This window comes from Castanea sativa, chromosome 5, assembly GCF_040712315.1.
Source record: "Castanea sativa cultivar Marrone di Chiusa Pesio chromosome 5, ASM4071231v1".
Classification (NCBI taxonomy): Eukaryota; Viridiplantae; Streptophyta; class Magnoliopsida; order Fagales; family Fagaceae; genus Castanea; species Castanea sativa.
Window position 1 is genome coordinate 7,524,989 of NC_134017.1, and position 15,431 is coordinate 7,540,419.

Sequence of the window (15,431 nt, forward strand, 5' to 3'; positions counted from 1 at the left end):
AGGTTGAGAAAAATTTCATGCAGAAAAAGTTTGGAGTGTACACAATGTTTATCATAGATGGGAAGAAATTTCATCCTATTCCAATTGGTTTGGTCAGTAATGACCTATTCCAATTTAATGATCCTGGAATTTTGTATACAAGTAATAATCAAGGAAACTTCCACCTAAAATAAGTCGGACTTTTGGCAAGAGAGAAAATTGATGTCCAGACAAATCAAGCTAAGGCCAACCAAAATGGACCATATTCTTAATTTCTTATCTCGATTTGTTCCATGTACAAGACTTACAGCCAATGCTTGGTGTATAAAAGTTGAACATCTTATCTAAAGTCCATTCTCTGAAAGCTTACGAAAAATTTCATTTAAACCAACACAATATATAAATTATAAAGGAATCAAAGAAAAATTGTCAAAAATAATGAAAATTTAATCTTTGCTTAAATTCTTATAAGGATGAACATAATAGCAATATCCTTTTAAAAAAAATAAAGATAAAAAAAATCTATGCTTATTTTGTACGTATGATAAAGTCCTATCACAGTTTTTTGAGACTTATGATGATTAGTGATTAGGAGTTATAAATGAATAATCACTATATATATATAGACATTCTAATTTTGCATTTAGCATTTTTTTACCTCTTTCATTAAGTTTTTTTTACTGTTACTCAAAAGTTTATATTAATTTATTTTACTATTATCTCATTAATCTCTCATTTATTGCCTAAGCTTACATCACACATTTCTCTATTTTTCATGTCTTTTAGCATGCCCGCCTTTTTAATATTTAAATAATAATAATAATAATAATAATAATTAAAGACTAATAGTAATAACTAACCAAATAAGACCTTGGAGAGAGATAGAGAGACACAAAAATGTTATGGATTGTTAAATAAACCACATTGTTTCACTACATATTACCAAAATAAAAGACCTAAGACTAACAAAACATTTGAAAGAGAGAGAAAGAGAAATCTAAGGGGCTACTGCCTCCGTCATATTGGCCTCCTACTACCATCAAGACGCCGAAACCCCTATAAGTATTTTTTATAAAAAAAATTAAGGGATTAAATATTATTTAGGCTTGAGTCATTTGGTTGGATAATTTTTGTTTTGGGTATATAAGTAAAGAGAATACTTGGTACGCAATGTAAAGCCATATTCTACCATGGTTTTAAATCATCTATAAGACACATGCATACACACTTGCTCACACCATGTTTTAATATCGCACTATTGATGAGTGCAAGACAATGAGAGAGTTTGACATACTTTTATTTCATAGTATTAAAAATGTGAACACAACACAAATTAGTTGATTTTCATGGTCCCATTACTCTTTTGCATTTATTTTTGGTTTCATAATTTTAAAAAAAATCATTAAATTTATTTAATTTTGTAGTTTTTTTTTTACTATTTATAGGTCTCATTGTACAATTGGAATTATTCATAGGTCTCATTGTACTATTCAACTAGCTTTTAAATTTTATTTTCTACATTTTCAACAACAAATTTTCAGTTTCAACGAAGTAAACTGTTCTCAAATAGACCTGTAGTATTAGGTTCATTTCAGAACCATCTTTCACGTAATAATGTAGAGATTTTCCATCAATATCATAATCATCTAGAATTTGAATTGTTGAATTATTGTTTTTATTGGGTGACTTGTTGACCATTAATCTATTATGCAATATTTTCCACCATGTGACATAATTTTTATGTAGGGCCAAAAATTCATGTTGAGGAAATTGTTTTTGGAACTTAAGGCTCATTATTGAGTACAATCTCAAGTCATGTGTATGTGCTCTTAATAACTTGATTAAATTAGTAATAATATATAATTTTAGCCAAACCCCTAGAGATCAGTGCTCAGCACACACAAGTGAAAAGATGTAGTGTTAGGTTCATTTGACGATCATCTTTCATGTAACCGTGTAGAGATTTTTCAACAATATCAAAATCATTAAGAATTTGTCTTATTGACATCTTTTGTTTTTTAATTGGGTGACTTTTTAACCATTAATCCATTATGCAATATTTTTCACCATGTGACATAATCTCATGTAAGGCCAAAAATTCATGAACTTAAGCGTCATGATTGAGTTGAATATCATGTGAGTGTGCTCTTAATGACATGAATAAATTAGTGATAATATAGGCTTTAAGCAATACCCCCAAAGATCAATGCTCACCACACACAAGTGATGAGATGTTGCGTTAGGTTCATTTGACATCCATCTTTCAAGTAATCGCGTAGCTATTATTCATCAATGTCAGAGTCATCTAGAATCTAGCTCTCTTTTTTTGACTTGTTGACTATTGATCCATTATGCAATATTTTCCACTGTTAGGGGTGGCTCTACTTGTTAATCAAGGTGGTGACCACATCTCATTTTTCTAAGTGTTGATAGTTATACCATGTAAATGCAAATATTTCCTTTACCACTTGAGTTGCTGAAGGGACAATGAGAAATTCCTACAAGTTATAAGTTGTCGTGTTGAAAACTTAGGGATGAATGATCTAGACATGAAGACCCATTGCAAGCTGCTTTTGATTGTCTCATTCCATGATGGTATTCAAATATAGATTTGAAGGAAATACATTGTAATGGATTTCAGTTGTCAATGAATTTTTTTCCTTCTTGTGATGAGAAAGTAGCAAAGTAAGTAGTAGTTAAGATACTTATAATGGATTTCTTTGTAGCCTGGCTTCTTCCTTTAGATACTTTACAACAAGAGACCTATTTGTAGTACATGAAAGTTGGTTATAAATTTTGGGGTCAAATGTCCATAATTTCTAGATCGATTATGATTGTCCTTGCCATTGATAATGATTATGATGGAACAATAAAAATTGTTTTTAGTTATATGATAAATTCATATTTTTCAAGTCCAAGTTGTAACTAATAGCAAATTATTAGTTGTCTATGATGACAGATTTTTAGTCATCATCTTGTCAATTGGATTAGCAATAGCTTTTTTATTACCTCGTGTATTTATTAAAAATGTTACTAAAATCAAAATGTAGAGGGTTTAAGAAAAATAATAATTGGAAAAAAATATTTTATGATCTTAAATCCAATTCTACATCCAAATCCAAATTTAGGTATCCAAATAATGGAAATTCAAATTATGAATTTCAAATCTTGAGTTTTATAAAAAGACCCAAACAAGGAATTTTACAATCAATGGATTTCAAATCAAGGCATTTTAAATCCATTGATTTAAAATCCAAATCCAAATGTTGCCATCCAGACACAACCTTAAGTTTTTTTTGCGAGAATTTCAAAATAAAACTTAAAAAAATAGTGTGTGTGTGTGTGTGTGTGGGTGTGTGTGTACTAGATATTTTTTTTATAGATAATTTATCATCTTTTAAATTACAATAAGTATACACCAAAATACAACAATTTAATTACAAAAGGAAATTTTATAAGTTCCACTGAGACTTTTAAGGCGGGGGGGGGGGGGGGGGAAGCAAGTAGAGTAGTTATATAAACTTTTTATTGTCATTTTGGTCTTGCAAATAAAGGTTTCAGGGTCATTTTGGTTATTTTTTGGTTTCAATGGCATCACGGTCATTTTTTAGGTTATAAAGGTATTTCTATCATTTTTTAGGTTTTAGGGGTATTTCGATCGTTATTCAGTCATGGTATTTTGGTCATTTTCTAGGTTTTGAGGGTATTTTGGTCATTTTTAGGTTTTAAGTGCATTACAGTCATTTTTTTAGGTCCTAAGGGTATTTTAGTCACTTTTTAGGTTACAAGTTCATTTTTGTCATTTTTTAGGTTTCAAGTTCATTTCGGTCATTTTTAGATTTTAGGGGTATTTCGGTCATTTTTTAGGTTTTAAGGTCATTTTGGTCATTTTAAATGTTCTATAAGTATTTCAATCATTTTTTAGGTTTTAGGTGTATTATGGTCATTTTTTAGATTTTAAGAGTATTTCAGTCACTTTTTAGGTTACAAAGTCATTTCAGCAATTTTTTTAGGTTTCAGGGTCATTTAGGTTATTTTTTAGGTTCTAAAGATATTTTGGTCATTTTTTTTGGTTTTAGGGTCATTTCGATCATTATTTAGGTTCTAAATGTATTTCCATCATTTTTAGGTTTTAAGGGTATCCCAGTATTTTCTAAGAGTTTTTGGGATATTTTGGTCACATGTAATGTTGGTATTGCTCCATGTGACAATAGAATTGTCAAATGTGAGGAAAAAAAAATAAGGGAACCATTGGATGTGATAAAAGTACGGTCACATGTGATATTGGTACTACCCAATATAACGATGTAACTGTCAAATGTAAGAAAAAAAATAAGGGAACCATCAAATGTGATAAAAATACAGTCAAATGTGATGTTGATCTTGCCTAATGTAAAAATGGACCATCCAATGTGATGAAACAAATAAGAGAACCATTGAATGTGATAAAAGCACGGTCACAGGTGATGTTGGTGCTGCCTAATGTGACAATGGAACCGTCAAATGTTAGAAAAAAATAAGAAACCCTCGAATGTGTCAAAAGTATGGTCGCATGTAATGTTGGTACTGTCCAATGTGACAATGGAGCTACCAAATGTGAAAAAAATAAAATAAAATAATGGTGCCACAGATTTTGACAGTACCAACATCACATGCGGTGTTAGGTTCATTTGACAACCGTCTCTCACATAATAGCGTAGAGATTTTTTATCAATATCAAAATCATCAAGAATTTGACTTATTGACATCTTTTGTTTTTTGGTTGTGTGACTTATTGACCATTTATTTTCATCTAAGACCATAAATTCATGTTGAGTACATTTGTTTAGAACTTGAGGCTCATGATGGAGTAAAATATCTTATGTATGTGCTCTTAATGATATGATTAAATTAGTGATAATATAGGCTTTAAGCAAAACCCTCATAGATCAATGCTCACCACTCATAAGTGATGAGATGTTGCGTTAGGTTCATTTGACATCCATCTTTCAAGTAACCACGTAGAGGTTATCCATCAATGTCAGAATCATCTAGAATTTGTCTCTCTTTTTTTGACTTGTTGACCATTGATCCATTATGCAATATTTTCCACTGTTAGGGGCGGCTCTACTTGTTAATCGGGGTGGTGACCACCTTGACTTGAATTTTATTTTTTATATATATACCTTAAAAAATTAAATTTTAAATTAATATGTGTTGTTGACCACCCTAAAAATGATTCGTGACCACTCTAAAAAAATCTTGAACACCCTAAATAAATATTTGAGCCATTAAAAATAAAATTTTGGTCCAATGAAGATTGAACCAAAAAATTGTGAGAAGTGTTATGTTAACAATATTTTCACAAATAAATCTTAAGTGGCATATTGTTACTGGCTAATAGTAGTGAACAAAAAGATAATTTCATTGCTAATTTCAAATTAGAACCAATAACAACTTACCAGTTAGGGTTTGTTATAAAAATATTGTAGATATAGCACTTCTCAAAAATTGCCCAAACACATACAAATTAGCCCAAAAGCCCAAATCAAATGTTTAGTTGTGATTTTTTTAAATTTTGATTTCAAAAGGCATATTTTAAAATCATTATATATTTTTTTTCTAAAAAACACATTTTCAAATAGTTAGTCACTTAGTCTGTTCGTGCTTGCTTTAGTCTTCTACTGAATTTGTTGAATTTATTTGATACATTTTCTACACATGCATATGCACTTAATTAATACCTGAATACTTTGTAGAACATGATTAATGTAATAGCTGAATGCCTAAGTTGAATATATTGAATAAACTTATAGTTTACTCTTTACTCTTTTGCTAGCACTGTGAACAAATTTCTTATAAGGAATCGCTTGTATTTCAAGATTCATTTTCTAAGAAAATTTGTATTGGCTTGAATAATTTTCTTTTAGATCCTAGGATATGGGAAAATGTTTCATCTTAATGATCAAGATGAAATAAGAAGAGCATATTTATAAAGAGGTTCTTGTCAACCTCTTGGCCATAATTTCCTTTAAAAAAAAAATTGTGGAGTATTGTGTCAATTTAATCTTAATTAGTTTAAAGAATACAAAAATTAGTTGGAACATATCATAAAAAGGGCTAATGCATTTTGTGTTATTTTTACTTATTTTGGTAAGGTATTAGTAATTGAATGGGAGATCAACAGTTTAATGATTGCTTAGTTGTGTACATTGACAAAGATAATCAATCAATCAATATATATATAAAAGGAGACCTCATACAGAAGTGTATGAGGTCTTTCCAAGTGGTGCACTAATTTTGCATTTAGCATTTTTTTACCTCTTTCATTAAGCTTTTCTATATCATTATGTGCTGTGATGGTCCCAAGCATTTTCACTTTTCAGTTTTCTGTTAAAAAGTGAGAATACACAATTTGACCGATTCCTCAATATTTCATACTTTTTTTAATAAAAAGAGTCTGAATTTGATAAGAATGTGGTGTAAAATTCGTGTTTTACACCATCCAATAAGAGATGTCACATCAGCTTTTTATTTAAAACTCAGTGCATCATACTACAATTAATAACATCTTAATAAACTCCCAATTTGGCTGAATTTTCAGATGAGTATTATAATTGATTGAGTATAGTTGTACTTATTTTTTAATACATGATAAGATGATGTGACATGTTGGGATTAAAAAGTGTAAATGCACGAGGATAATCAAAAAATTTAGAAGAAATTCAAATTATTTATGGTATTAATTTATATTTTTTTATCTTTACATTTTAAAAAAATTTGTAATGCTTTTTCATTAATTAATTTTAGACTTCTAAATATTTTACCTGTCACAAAAATAAAAATAAAAATTTTTCAAAAGAGGCGGCCATATATATAGTGATTTTTCAAACCCTTTCTCAAATTTCTTATTATTGTATTATTTTAATAAAGACCTTGATTTGTCGACTTGTGCTTTTATATTATTTTAAGTCAAACCCACAAGGATCAACACTAACCACTCAGGTGATGAGATGTACAGTCCGTTTGGGAAGAAATTTTTTTTTTCTTTTTTTGAGAATCTAGTAAGAAATTTATTTAATTTTGTAGTTTTTTTTTTTTACTATTTATGGGTCTCATTGTATAATTGGTACTATTTATAGGTCCCATTGTATTATTCAACTAGTTTTTAACTTCTTCTTTTTTACATTTTTAGTAAAAAAATTTCAGTTTCAACTAAATAAACTGTTCTTAAACGGACCTGTAGTATTAGATTCATTTCAGAACCATCTTTCACGTAATAATGTAGAGATTTTCCATTAAGGACAAAACTTAGGTATAGTACTTTAGGTCCCGTTCCTTAGGTTCTCCTCTTAAGATTTACTCATGTCATCACTTAATTAAAAAATACACTTTCATTCCATAAGAAAAAATCCACATGGCAAAATCTTAACAGGGGAACCTAAGAAACAGCACTTAAGTACTATACCTAAGTCTTGCCCTTCCATTAATATCATAATCATCTAGAATTTGAATTATTGAATTTTTTTTTTTATTGGATGACTTGTTGACCATTAATCTATTATGCAATATTTTCCACCATGTGACATAATTTTCATGTAGGGCCAAAAATTCATGTTGAGGAAATTGCTCAGCACACACAAGTGAAGAGATGTAGTGTTAGGTTCATTTGACAATCATCTTTCATGTAACCGCATAGAGATTTTTCAACAACATCAATATCATTAAGCATTTGTCTTGTTGACATCTTTTTGTTTTTTAGTTGGGTGACTTGTTGACCATTAATCTTTTATGCAATATTTTCCACCATGTAACATAATTTCATGTAAGGCCCAAAATTCATGAACTTAAGCCTCATGGTTGAGTAGAATATCATGTGAATGTGCTCTTAATGGCATGATTAAATTAGTGATAATATTGGCTTTAAGCCAAACCCCCCAAAGATCAATGCCCACCACACACAAGTGATGAGATGTGGTGTTAGGTTCATTTGACAACCGTCTCTCACATAATAGTGTAGAGATTTTTTATCAATATCAAAATCATCAAGAATTTGACATATTGACATCTTTTGTTTTTTGGTTGTGTGACTTATTGACCATTAATTTTCATCTAAGACCACAAATTCATGTTGAGTACATTTGTTTAGAACTTGAGGCTCATGATGGAGTAAAATATCTTGCGTATGTGCTCTTAATGACATGATTAAATTAGTGATAATATAGGCTTTAAGCAAAACCCCCACAGATCAATGCTCACCACTCATAAGTGATGAGATGTTGTGTTAGGTTCATTTGACATCCATCTTTCAAGTAACCGCGTAGAGATTATCCATCAATGTCAGAATCATCAAGAATTTGTCTCTCTTTTTTTGACTTGTTGACCATTGATCCATTATGCAATATTTTCCACTGTTTGGGGCGGCTCTACTTGTTAATCGGGGTGGTGACCACCTTGACTTGAATTTTATTTTTTATATATATACCTTAAAAAATTAAATTTTAAATTACTATGTGTTGTTGACCACCCTAAAAATGATTCGGGACCACTCTAAAAAAATCTTGAACACCCTAAATAAAAATTTGAGCCATTAAAAATAAAATTTTGGTCCAATGAAGATTGAACCAAAAAATTGTGAGAAGTGCTATGTTAACAACATTTTCACAAATAAATCTTAAGTGGCATATTGTTACTGGCTAATAGTAGTGAACAAAAAGATAATTTCATTGCTAATTTCAAATTAGAACCAATAACAACTTACCAGTTAGGGTTTGTTATGAAAATATAGTAAATATAGCACTTCTCAAAAATTGCCCAAACACATACAAATTAGCCCAAAAGCCCAATTCAAATGTTTAGTTGTGATTTTTTTAAATTTTGATTTCAAAATGCATATTTTAAAATCATTATATATATTTTTTTAAAAACACATTTTCAAATAGTTAGTCACTTAGTCTGTTCGTGCTTGCTTTAGTCTTCTACTGAATTTGTTGAATTTATTTGATACATTTTCTACACATGCATATGCACTTAATTAATACCTCAATACTTTGTAGAACATGATTAATGTAACAGCTGAATGCCTAAGTTGAATATATTGAATGAACTTATAGTTTACTCTTTACTCTTTTGCTAGCACTATGAACAAATTTCTTATAAGGAAATCACTTGAATTTCGAGATTCATTTTCCAAGAAAATTCGTATTGGCTTGAATAATTTTCTTTTAGATCCTAGGATATGGGAAAATGTTTCATCTTAATGATCAAGATGAAATAAGAAGAGCATATTTATAAAGAGGTTCTTGTCAACCTCTTGGCCATAATTTCCTTTAAAAAAAAATTTGTGGAGTATTGTGTCAATTTAATCCTAATTACTTTAAAGAATACAAAAATTAGTTGGAACATATCATGAAAAGAGATAATGCATTTTGTTTTATTTTTACTTATTTTGGTAAGGTATTAGTAATTGAATGGGAGATCAACAGTTTAATGATTGCTTAGTTGTGTACATTGACAAAGATAATCAATCAATCAATATATATATAAAAGGAGACCTCATACAGAAGTGTATGAGGTCTTTCCAAGTGGTGCACTAATTTTGCATTTAACATTTTTTTACCTCTTTCATTAAGCTTTTCTATATCAATATGTGCTGTGATGGTCCCAAGTATTTTCACTTTTCAATTTTCTATTAAAAAGTGAGAATACACAATTTGACCGATTCCTCAATATTTTGTACTTTTTTTCTTTTTTGATGAAGTTTCATACTTTTGTCACAACCCATAATTTTGAGAAACATTTGTGTTCTAGAAATTTTCTTAGCACAATCCTTCAAACGGTCCCATTATTTTTTCAAAGAAGACCTTTCTTTCAAAGAAATTGTTTTAATGCAATCATTTTATGTACAACTTTCTCTTCTTCCCTTTCCCTTCCCTTACTTTCTCCTCCCTTCTTTCCTTTTCATCTCCCTTACAACCAAACAAGATACTAGTTTCCAAATTCAACTAATAAATTTTTTTTTGAGGATATTAATAAAAAGAGTCTGAATTTGATAAGAATGTGGTGTAAAATTCGTGTTTTACACCATCCAATAAGAGATGTCACATCAGCTTTTTATTTAAAACTCAGTACATCATACTACAATTAATAACATCTTAATAAACTCCCAATTTGGCTGAATTTTCAGATGAGTATTATAATTGATTGAGTGTGGTTGTGCTTATTTTTTAATACATGATAAGATGATGTGACATGTTGGGATTAGAAAGTGTAAAACTTGGGTTTTAAACCACATCTTTATAAAATTTAATCTTCAATAAAAATATGTAAAAAACATGTTTGATTATTGTTTTAGTCTTTAACACTTGTATAATGTATCAAAATCATTTTTAACATCTTAAATGTGTCAATTTTGTTTCTAAACTTTTTGTTTTTTGTCAAAAAAATCCTTATTATTAAGCGGTACATGAAAAGAATTGATTTATCTAACATTAATATCAAAATAATATTTTTATGCCATCTAAGCTATGCTTTGAATTATCACGTGTCCTTAATTAGAAAATAAAATAAGATATTTGAAAATATATTAATTGCATCTCCATAAGTAAACGAGATGTCAATTTATTAGCAGAAATTGAAAATTTCTTTTCTTTTCTTTTCGTCTACTTTCTCACCAACCAAATGGGGTATAACTGTATAAGTCTTGACTTTTTAGTTAAATTGCTTATGAACATCATCTACAAAACATACTATTTACCTAATTTTAAAATGAAAATTAAAAAAAAAAGAAAAAGAAGGAAAAGCCAAATGTCCATTTTTTACATTATCATTTTTTTAAGAAGTTAAAGTTATTGTCAATTATATTATAAAAATCTTGTAAACTAACATTTTAATGAATATAATTAGTGTCATGTCAACTAGGTAATAAATCAATTTCCTAATTATTTTCCTATTTTGTGTTTAAAAATTGATACATCCATTTAATAAAAGTAATGTGTAATCCCGTGCATATGCACATGTACATTTAAAAACAATCACAATTATATATATATATATATATATATATATATATATATATGATTTAAAATCTAATTGGATCTAGTCTCTTCGGTTTTTGTACCAAATAATTTACTTGCTACAAAAATTAAAAAATTAGATGGGACACATGACACAAAATTGAACTCTAATTAAAATTCAATTTAGAATCTAATTGAATTTAGACTCTTTGATTTTTGCACCTAATAATTCATTTGACACACAAATTTAAAAATTAGATGAGACACATGATGCAAAATTAGACTCCAATATATAGATGTATAGCAACCTACCATCACTCTATTTAAAATTACATGTTGTTCATGAAATCATAGTCCCGTATATGGTCCTTTTTTAGGAGCCACTATCTCATCAAAAAAAAAAAAAAAAGTTAGTATATTGCAATATATTTGGAATGATGAGTCCATCGGTATTTGGAATCAATGTTCTTAAATTGGACAGTAGCACAAAATTAGACAATAATTGGGATCCAATTTAAAATCTAATTAAATTTTCTCTTAGTTTTGGCTTTAATTATATATATATATATATATATATATATATATATATATATATATATATATATATATATATATATAGACTAGTTATTGGCCCATGCGTTGCACAATTTTTTTTGGTATGATCTTTTTTGGTAAATATTATGACTGAAGAACATTGTTTTAGGGAAAAAAAACTTCTTTCATTTTTATGTAGTGATTTTAAGAAATACAATGAAGGGTTTTATGATAAATTTTGTTAATTTTATGAAATACATTTATATAAAATAAAACTCATAAAATGCATAAGATATACGTAAAGGCATAATGCATGACTACGCATGAAAGTTATTGTATTTTTTAATTTCTATTAGCCAGATCACATTTCTTAAATAAATTGAACAACCATTTCATCACCCCATTGTGCACGTAATGATTGGAATGTTGTTAGTTAGTTTAATTGAACAATATTGTGTTTATTCTTTTTTTAAACTACAATTGATAATTCACAACATGAGTAAACAACTTATTGAGTATTGCAAAAGATACAAATATGAATATTAACATGAGCATGAACATGAATGGAGATTTCTATTCATTTTCTTGAAGAAAAAATGTACTTAAAAAAAATTTCAAACAATTAGGTAAAGAAGAATCAAGTTATAGATAGCAAAATCAATAAACCAAAAATTTTAGGAGCCTAAGAGGAGCCATTACTCATTTGAAAAAACCCAAAATACTCAAGGTTAAAAAAAAAAAAAAAAACCATTCACTCCACCCTTCCATCGCAACTGCTTTTGCTCAAGGAAAACAATATATATATATATATATATATATATATATATATATATATATATATATATATATATATATAGAAATAATTACAATATGTATGCTAATCCCGCGACTTGAACTTTTTCTCCATGACTCTCACAATTTGAACATTTTCTCCCTTAAACCCTAGACATTTTGTGTATGGGGAGATGCCAATTCAGCTCCATGGCCCTTGTCATATATATATCATTCAATAAATATAGAACTTCCTTTAAAAAAATTAATATGTTTATCATAATTAAGGAAAATCCTAATGGGTACTTCACTTGAGCATATGTGAAAAAAGACATATACATACCACAAATGGTAAAGGAGAAAAAAAAGTTGCTAATCCCTTTTAATATGGTTAATTTCTTTGCCTCAATTAGTCGCCCAAACAACATACCGCTTATTCATACCACAACCACAAATGACAATTTGCATTGGCCATCGGCAATTGCTAATCTGAAAGTACAGATTTATTTAATAGCTCTACCTTCGTATCTTTTGGTTAATGTGTCTTTACTAAATCAAAATCAAACCACAAAACTCATAAAAATCACCAAATTAGAGTTTAAATTATAATTAAATTTTTAAAAGAAATCTAGGCACAATTGCACAAAAATTCCACACGTAACTAAGTCATACTTAAGAGTATTGGACATTTTTTCCTTTGTATAAATAGCGGGGTCCCAATGGGATGGGGAGCTAACAATTTTCTCTCCAAAATATTTATTATAGGAATATAAAAGTTTTTCATTGTAGACTTTTCATGCTTAAAGAACATGACTTGTCAACTAATCAAACTAGAGTTTTTAATACCTACAGCAATTTCACAACATCAAGAACAAACTCCAGTGTATGCAGTGTCAAATTCCATAGTCTCCTGTTATATCAAATGAGTGTTTAATTTTTCTCACAAAGTATTGAATAGTAAAGCTTATGGGCCATAGTCTCAACTACAACTCTCAATCATGTGGGACTTAGATGACTCTTTTCCACAACGTATTATTATGAGATGTAGAAAACGTTTGGAGTGTACACAATTTTTATTGTGAATGGGAAGAAATTTCATCCTATTCCAATTGATTAGGTCAGTAAGGACCTATTCCAATTTAATGATCCTGGAATTTTGTATACAAGTAATAATCAAGGAAACTTCCATCTAAAATAAGTCGGACTTTTGGCAAGAGAGAAAATTGATGTCCAGACAAATCAAGCTAAGGCCAACCAAAATGGACCATATTCTTAATTTCTTATCTCGATTTGTTCCATGTACAAGACTTACAGCCAATGCTTGGTGTATAAAAGTTGAACATCTTATCTAAAGTCCATCCTTTGAAAGCTTGAGAAAAATTTCATTTAAACCAACACAATATATAAATTATAAAGGAATCAAAGAAAAATTGTCAAAAATAATAAAAATTTAATCTGTGCTTAGATTCTTATAAGGATGAACACAATAGCAATATCCTTTTTTAAAAAATAAAGATAAAAAAAAATCTATGCTTATTTTGTACATATGATAATCTATCACAGTTTTTTGAGACTTATGATGATTAGTGATTAGGAGTTATAAATGAATAATCACTCTATATATATAGACATTCTAATTTTGCATTTAGCATTTTTTTACCTCTTTCATTAAGTTTTTTTTACTGTTACTCAAAAGTTTACATTAATTTATTTTACTATTATCTCATTAATCTCTCATTTATTGCTTAAGCTTACATCACACATTTCTCTCTTTTTCATATCTTTTAGCATACCCACCGTTTTAATATTTAAAAAAAAGAAAAATAATAATAATAATTAAAGACTAATATTAATAACTAACCAAATAAGGCCTTGGAGAGAGATAGAGAGACACAAAAATGTTATGAATTGTTAAATAAACCGCATTATTTCACTACATATTACCAAAATAAAAGAGCTAAGACTAACAAAACATTTGAAAGAGAGAGAAAGAGAAATCTAAGGGGCTGCCGCCTCCATCATATTGGTCTCCCACTACCATCAAGACGCTGAAACCCCTATAAATTTTTTTTTTAAAATTAAGGGATTAAATATGATTTAGGCTTGAGTCATTTGGTTGGATAGTTTTTGTTTTGGGTATATAAGTAGAGAGAATACTTGGTACGCAATGTAAAGTCATATTCTACCATGGTTTTAAATCATCTATAAGATACATGCATACACATTTGCTCACACCGTGTTTTAATGTCGCACTATTGATGAGTGCAAGACAATGATAGAGTTGGACATACTTTTATTTCATAGTATTAAAAATGTGAACACAACACAAATTAGTTGATTTTCATGATCCCGTTACTCTTTTGCATTTATTTTTTGTTTCATAATTAAAAAAAAATTATTTAATTTATTTAATTTTGTAGTTTTTTTTTACTATTTATGGGTCTCATTGTACAATTGGAATTATTCGTAAGTCTCATTGTACTATTCAACTAGCTTTTAAATTTTTATTTTCTACATTTTCAACAACAAATTTTTAGTTTCAACTAAATAAACCGTTCTCAAATAAACCAGTAGTATTAGGTTCATTTCAGAACCATCTTTCACGTAATAATGTAGAGATTTTCCATCAATATCATAATCATCTAGAATTTGAATTGTTGAATTATTGTTTTTATTGGGTGACTTGTTGACCATTAATCTATTATGCAATATTTTCCACCATGTGACATAATTTTTATGTAGGGCCAAAAATTCATGTTGAGGAAATTATTTTTGGAACTTAAGGCTCATTATTGAGTACAATCTCAAGTCATGTGTATGTGCTCTTAATGACTTGATTAAATCAATGATAATATATGCTTTTAGCCAAACCCCTAGAGATCAATGCTTAGCACACACAAGTGAAAAGATGTAGTGTTAGGTTCATTTGACGATCATCTTTCAGGTAACCGTGTAGAGATTTTTCAACAATATCAAAATGATTAAGAGTTTGTCTTATTGACATCTTTTGTTTTTGTAATTGGGTGACTTGTTGACCATTAATCCATTGTGCAATATTTTTCACCATGTGACATAATCTCATGTAAGGCCCAAAATTCATGAACTTAAGCCTCATGATTGAGTTGAATATCATGTGAGTGTGCTCTTAATGAC